Source organism: Nannobrachium achirus, assembly GCF_963921795.1.
Source record: "Nannobrachium achirus genome assembly, chromosome: 16".
In the NCBI taxonomy this organism is placed as follows: Eukaryota; Metazoa; Chordata; class Actinopteri; order Myctophiformes; family Myctophidae; genus Nannobrachium; species Nannobrachium achirus.
The window spans coordinates 16,235,367-16,242,096 of record NC_137823.1 but is presented as its reverse complement, the minus strand read 5'-3'; the positions used below and the strand labels follow the sequence as shown (position 1 = coordinate 16,242,096).

The window sequence follows — 6,730 nt, the reverse complement described above, 5'->3', positions numbered from 1 at the left end:
TAGATCTGCTATTTTCACAATGTTCGCCTCTTGCTTACTTAATATTTGACAGTTTGACCAGTCCTGTCGAATATATTCGACTATTCGAATACTTTGAGGTCGAATAATTCGAATACTAAAAAATTACTATTCGTGAATGCCCTACTTTACACAGACTGGGATCGACTGGGATCTCGCAGCTGCCACAGCTCTTTCACATCTCTTTACACAGACTGCATGGGATCGACTGGGATCTCGCGGCTGCCACAAGCCCTTTCACATCTCCTTACACAGACTGGGATCCCCGTGGATCCAGTGGCAGATCTGGGCGTACTTGGCCGGCGTGATCCTCACCGCCACGTTGAAGTCCCTCTGCTCGCCGCCCTCCAGCTCCACCCAGCGGTGGCCCGAGAACACCCCGATCACCCTGCGCTGGAACCTCCCTCGCCCGTCCCCTCCCCCTCCCGGGGCCTCCTCCTCCTCCTCGGCCCTCTGGCGGACGTAGACCCCGGCCCCGGCGGCCCCCGGCCGGGCGTCGCAGCGCTGGTACATGAGGTCGTCCGACTCCTGGGCGACGGAGCAGAAGCGGTACACCACCTTCTCCTCGCCGCCGCCGCCGCCGTTCAGCGGGCCCTTGTCCGAGTCGTAGGCCGAGAAGTGGATCCTCGCCAGCGGGGTGGCGGCGGGCGCCACGCCCACCTCCATGTGCCGCTGCGTCGTGCCGCGCTTCAGCTCCAGCAGCGCGTAGTCGTAGTCGGCCGAGATGGAGTTGTTGTCGTTGTTTTCGGGGGCGTTGGTGGCGGCGCTCTCCTCCTCGGCCGCCCGGATCCAGCCTCGCGGGACGTGGGTCTGTTTGATGCGGGACCAGCGGAACACGGGCTGCTGCTGCTGTCTGGGCTCTGCGGCAGCGGCGCGGCGCACGCGGTTCAGCTCGGGCGCTTGCCGTTCGCTAGCTCCTCCTCCTCGGTTTCCTCCTCTCCGTCTCTTGCCTCGCCCGGCCTTCCTCTCTCTCGCCTCGCCGCCGTCCGCTAGGCCTGTCACAAGTATTTGACATAAAATCGCAGTTATTTCGTCATAATCGTCATGATCGTTTCCATGTTGGAAAATGTCATGGCTCATATATCATGGCTCATATAACATTTTCAAAAATATGGAAATATTTCTACTATCGATGTTCTTTTTTAAGTGTAAAGTAATTTCTTTGTATATTTAGGTTATGTGTCATATCTGCATACGGTATCTACATGTGAAACTTCAAAGCCTAAAAGCCAAACAGAAATGTAAGTCAACGACAAAAGTGTCATAATTGTGACAGCCCTCCAGTCTAAAAGCGCCAAATTTTGCACAGATGGAGCCCAGGGCATGCTCTAACGATTTAGCTAGGGCGCCCGAGTCGCCACAGCGGCCAAATTAATTTGGGCTCCCATCGACTTTCTATACTGGAGGAAAATACCCAGAAATAAATCTGCTTTAAGTAGGACAAAAAGCATTCCTTGGGCTAAAAACTTTTTTTAGCCCAAGGAAGGTTTTTTCTGCAAAACAAATGCTGGCAATGGATTCAGAATCATGACAAACCCCTATAGTTAGACCCCTCACATGCTACTTAAAGCAGATTTGTTTTCCTTCCCAACTTGATTTGGCCGCTGTGGCGACCCCGAAGGTCGCCGACTCGGGCGCCCTAGCTAAATCATTAGAGCAGGGGGTCCGGGACCCCTAGGGGGTCCTCAGAGTTACTACAGGGGGTCCTCCAAATCTTTGAGTGACAGAAACCTTTTTTTCTCCATTTTTATATTAACCACTTGAACCCTAGCATCCATATACTGAGAACTTTAGCCAAAAATAGCAGATCTACAAGCTCACAACGCCTCGCGCTGCGAGGCGTTGTGAGCTTGTAGATCGGCTATTTTTGGCAAAGAGGTTTGGTGTAGAGGGGAAAAAGAACAGACTAAGTACAGAGTGAAAGGTCACTTAAGTATTGACAGTTCAAGTGGTTAAATATCTGAAAACACAAATTGACATGAATCCAAAATACACTGATGATTGTGCTGTCAAACAATGAAACTATATGGAATCTATGAACAGGTTGTGGGGGTCCCTGCTTCATCTCTCTCTCAACTAAGGGGTCCTTGGACTGAAAACGTTAAAGACCCCGGCCTGCATTAAAGCATGCCCTGGGCTACATCTGTGCAAAATGTGGCGCTTTTAGACTGATTAGCACGAAATTACCATTCTATTCTAAGGCCCCAGACTACCTACCGTCCACGCTGTTCTGCTCCCCGCCTTCCTCCTCCGCTGGCGCTCCCTCCTCCTCTCCTCCTCGCCCGCGGTTTCTCCTCCTTCCTCCTCTCCTCCTCCCCCCTCCTCCTCCTCCTCCTCCTCGCCCCCCTCGGCCCCCTCCCCGTCTGCTCTTGAGCTGCAGGACGCCCACCTTGAGCCTGCGGGCGCCGGCCAGGTAGTGGCGTCCGTCGTGCACGCAGTGGGCGGCCGTCAGCACGTGGCGGGGCGACACCAGCACGCACCGAGCAGCCCGTGGAGAGACGCACCGCCGCCGAGAACGGGTACCTGGTGGTGAAGCGCGAGTCGGAGATGACGAAGCGGCCGTCCAGGCCGTACACCTGGCGCTTAGCGCGGCGGGTTGTCGTCCGCCGCCACGAGGAGGAGGTCTGGTTGAAGCCCTGAAGAATGGATTGCATCATTGAATGAAAAGGTTTTTGAGCATCACTGACATAGAAACATACGTTTTTCAGAAAACTCTGAAAAACCCAAATACCCAAGGACCCCCAAAATCATTATGTAGTTGGCCACCAACCCCTCATCTCAAAATATTTTGTTTTAAGGGACCCCCTATAAGATTTGAGTTAAAAATATTTGCTTCAAAAGAATGTACATTCAAAGATTTTCAAGATTTTTGGATAACCAAAGTATACAGTGATGCTTTTTAGCTCAAATCTAAAATGATCTTTCCCGGTTTGAACAGCATTTACAGGTCATAGCCCTCAGGCCAGGGAGAGGATATTCGCTAGTGTAGTGTAGGAGTCCATCCCAATCAGCTGCCAGTCAAAGACCCAAAACACACCCCGGCTTAAATCTGGCAACCTTGGAACGGTCTCCACCATGTATTCTTAAAGGTAACCTCAGTAAAACGATGCCTAAACCTAACCTCATTCATAACCTTAACCTCAGTAAAACGATGCTTGAACCTAACCTCATTCCTAATCTTAACCTCAGTAAAACGATGCCTAAACCTAACCTCATTCCTAATCTTAACCTCAGTAAAACGATGCCTAAACCTAACCGGTCCGCGGAAATAAAATGGTGCCAGTTGTGCTTTGGGCCGAGACTTTCCGCTACCAATTAAATCAAACAGAAACGTTCATTGAACATATTGTCGTTGTCGGATGAAAACCTTGTATGTCCAAAAACGTTCGTTTTGCATTTATCATTTTAAAAATGCATTAAACTAGTGAAAACAGAAGATCTACAAGCACACAACGCCTCGCACCACGAGGCGTTGTGTGCTTGTACTGTAGATCGGCTGTTTTCATTACCTTTGTGCGACGGCCTTGTATGATGAAGCAGGGCTTTACTTTGCGAAAGAACGTACAAATTTGAAACTTGGAGATACGAGGTCCACCCGACAACGACGTTATCGGCGTTGTAAAACGTCTCTGGTACCTGCAGTGTGACCTGGGTCAGCGTGCGCGTGGCGTTCTCGTACAGGGTCTCGTACGCCAGGGCGTTCTCCTGCTGGGCGGGGTCCAGGGGCGCCAGGGCGCTTTGGCACTCGATGCCACACATCCTCCTCTCCTCCTCCTCCTCCTCCTCCTCAGGCCTCCCGCTGAACACGGCTTCGGTCAAGACCTCCGTGTGTCTGCTCAGCACCAGAGGGAGGCGCTGTTGCCGCGCGCCGCGTAAACGTGTTGTCGCCGTTTGTAGCGGAGGCTGCCGCCACGCACAGCAGCACGCACAGCACATGTTGAGGACCCATGTCACTGAGAGGAAAGAAAGAAAGAAAGAAAGAAAGAAAGAAAGAAAGACATGATAGAGATTAGAGCAGTGGTTCTCCAACATTCTCATGTAAAATTGACCACCAACTTGATATGCATGATGCATCGATTGGCCGCAGACCCCCTGCTGAAAAGATTTGATATGCCAGGGACGCCCATGAGAGAAAGATTTGTTTTAACATGGCATTCAGCAGTAAGATACAGATTGTGTAATCGGATACTGCCTAAAATGCTGCTATCATTATTTTGAAATGTCACTAGAGGATAGGCCCTTGAGTTGCAGCAACTCCTTTTTGACTGGGTCCTCAGTATGCCAGTCTGTGCCCTTTCGATACCAGGTCATTTATCACATGATGATATGCAGGGACGTGCTGGCCATTGGGAAAAGCGGGACAACTCCCGAACGTCCGGTTCATTCCCGGCCGGTCCAGGCCGGCCATTAGGAAAAAAATGTACTGTTTGCACAAAAGTAAAAAATTAAACTGTTTGCACAAAAGTAGTGAAAAGAGCAGATCTACAAGCACACAACGCCTCGCGGTGCGAGGCGTTGTGTGCTTGTAGATAGGCTGTTTTCACTAGTTTAAATCATTTTTAAAATGATAAATACAAAACAAACGGTTTTGGACATACAAGGCTTCCACCCGACAACGACGAAATATAACTCATGTAATTGGCCCACTGGCTTTTCACTTGTCATGATCTGAAATGGCAAATCTTTGAGTAGCAGCAGCGCTATAGAGAGAGATCTCTCTCTAGAGAGAGATCTCTCTCTATAGCGCGCAATGAGGGCCTCTCCAACTCTTTTTCCCGGGCTGAATCAGGGGCCCAGCCCGTCCCTGATGATATGTCATTTAAAGCAATCAATTAATTTCTATTTTGAATACTTCAGTTGATGTTGCACTATACCTGTTTTACAGTGGTGTGTTCTAGATTTTTTTTTATTTTTTTTCAGGGCATACTATAATCTATTAGTGGGTTGGCTTACTTTTTTTTTAGGCTTCTTTGTGACCTAACGATGGATTTTAGCCTTGGGTACAAAACTTTATTTTGATGTTTACCCATATAATATCCATATCAAGTTGGGCTCCCATCGACTTTCTATACAGGAGGAAAATACCCAGAAAAAGATCTGCTTTAACTCATACCTCGCGATCCCCGTAGAGACCGTAGATTTCCCGCTGTACCGCGCTGCCATGCCCGTAGAGCCCGCAAAGTTTAATTAGCTTTAATCATTATGAAAGGATTAAAAGTATTAGCGCAGATTTTCGCTGATTCTGACTCTTTAGGCCCGTCCCCCTAACTGTATCCGGTCATTTCCGGTCTGGACCGGATCCAGCTTTCCGTATCCAGTCTGAGCCTGGGCCATAGTCCCGCCTCCATTGGTTTACTGTGTAACAGAAGTGGAAGCTACTGGGCGATGGAACGCTCGTTTTTCAATCGGATTCTTGCGTTTGGAAACTTTGATCCAGTCTCTACACGCCTGGATTATGATCCCCGCACATATCGTGCGTTTTGTGCGCGAACGTGTCCACGTGTTACCATAGCGCACAGTTGGCTTTTTTCAATGCTTTTTCATGTAAACACTGGCTGATAAGCAGAGATACAGCGTGGCAACGGATATGTCTTTTTCAATGGGGTTTTTTGTATTCGAAAGCTTGTCACCGAGTCTACACGTCTACTAGATGAGTCGCGCACAGATTGTGCACGATGCGTGCGCGTGCCCACGTTAAAAGGTAAGGACAATTTGGCAGCTGCTTACTACAGCTATGTTTAAAATGGCAGAGAAAAAGTTAAGTAGGTTGTGAGGGGTCTAACTAGGGGTTTGTCATGATTCTGAATCCATTGCAGGCATTTGTTTTGCACAAAAAAAACTTTCATTGGGCTAGAAATGGCCCCACAAAACGATGGTTTAGTGATGAGTCATCATTTTTTACAGTTTTTTGGGTGTTTTTGGGGGCCATTTCTAGCCCAAGGAAAGTTTTTTGTGCAAAACAAATGCTTGCAATGGATTCGCGCACGCACACACACGCACGCACGCACGCACACACACACACACACACACACACACACACACACACACACACACACACACACACACACACACACACACACACACACACACACACACACACACACACTGTGCTGCTTGACACTGCAGTTATGGTTGCCGCTCTGAGGAATCTGTCTATATAGGCCTATACTGGGAGAGGACCTGTGATGTTCTGCCACAATTTTTATTTCAGTTTTATCTATTAGTTTGGTCATTAAGGTCTACAGAATGAGGGGCCTGCTGTGCCGGAAACATCGCAAAAAAAAGTTATGGCCATTTGTATATTCACTGTCCCATTATATCCACTAAACACACTATAAAAAAGGAAAACAAATCTGCTTTAAGTAGCATGTGAGGGGTCAAACAACTGGAGGGTTTTCATGATTCTGAATCCATTACAAGCATTTGTTTTGCACAAAAAAACATTCCCTGGGCTAGAAAACGGACCAACAAAAGTGTGAAAAGTGATCACTTTTCACAGTCATCACAGTGATGAGTCATCACTTTTCACAGTTTTGTTGGTTCGTTTTCTAGCTCAAGGAATGTTTTTTGTGCAAAACAAATGCTTGCAATGGATTCAGAATCATGAAAACCCTCCAGTTTGACCCCTCACATGCTACTTAAAGCAGATTTTATTTTTAATAATATATTTCCTTTCCTGTGTAGTGGAGTCAGTGGGACAGTGAATATACAA

The 6,730-nt window shown here is 48.2% G+C and overlaps 1 pseudogene across 1 annotated transcript; it reads right to left on the bottom strand.

Moving 5' to 3' along the window:
- Window positions 1-255: 255 nt before the first annotated feature.
- Window positions 256-3,954, bottom strand: LOC308300831 (inactive serine protease 35-like; annotated as a pseudogene). Its single transcript has 4 exons — window positions 3,655-3,954; window positions 2,341-2,654; window positions 2,236-2,292; window positions 256-1,013 (listed from the first exon to the last, which is right to left on the bottom strand). The product of its transcript is annotated as an inactive serine protease 35-like (transcript).
- Between the last annotated feature and the right edge of the window lie 2,776 nt (window positions 3,955-6,730).